Raw genomic sequence first — 485 nt, forward strand, 5'->3', positions numbered from 1 at the left:
ACCCCCCCCCCCAACCCCCCATGTCTGCAAAGGAGGCTACAATGTTCTGTGGGTTTAGATGTATGTTTGCCCATGATAAAGGCGTACAAAAGGGTAGCCACAACAAAGGGGGTGAATATAAGGGTCCCAGAATCTGACCAGGAGGACTTAGAGGTAGACAAATGGTGGAAGTCTGGAAAGTAAGGATTGTATGATCTGTATCTGAAAAAAAAATGACGAAAACAAAAATACATTACAGATATTTGTAGCTTGTACTATTCTACTCTAAAGTAAAAAACAAAAGTAACTGTCAGGCATTGACCGATAATAACCGGGCATTATTCAAATATTTGACCTACAGAACGTCTCAGCATTAAACAAAGGGATGGAAATTTCCATTGCTACGGGCGAACATCAATGTTCAATGTATGTAATGGAGTGTGCTATACATCGACCTATAGCGCAAATTACGTTTCAAACTATAAATGCAAACACATTATGTACGT

This window comes from Branchiostoma belcheri, unplaced genomic scaffold (assembly GCF_001625305.1).
Source record: "Branchiostoma belcheri isolate BF01 breed outbred unplaced genomic scaffold, Haploidv18h27 scaffold455, whole genome shotgun sequence".
Taxonomy (NCBI): domain Eukaryota; kingdom Metazoa; phylum Chordata; class Leptocardii; order Amphioxiformes; family Branchiostomatidae; genus Branchiostoma; species Branchiostoma belcheri.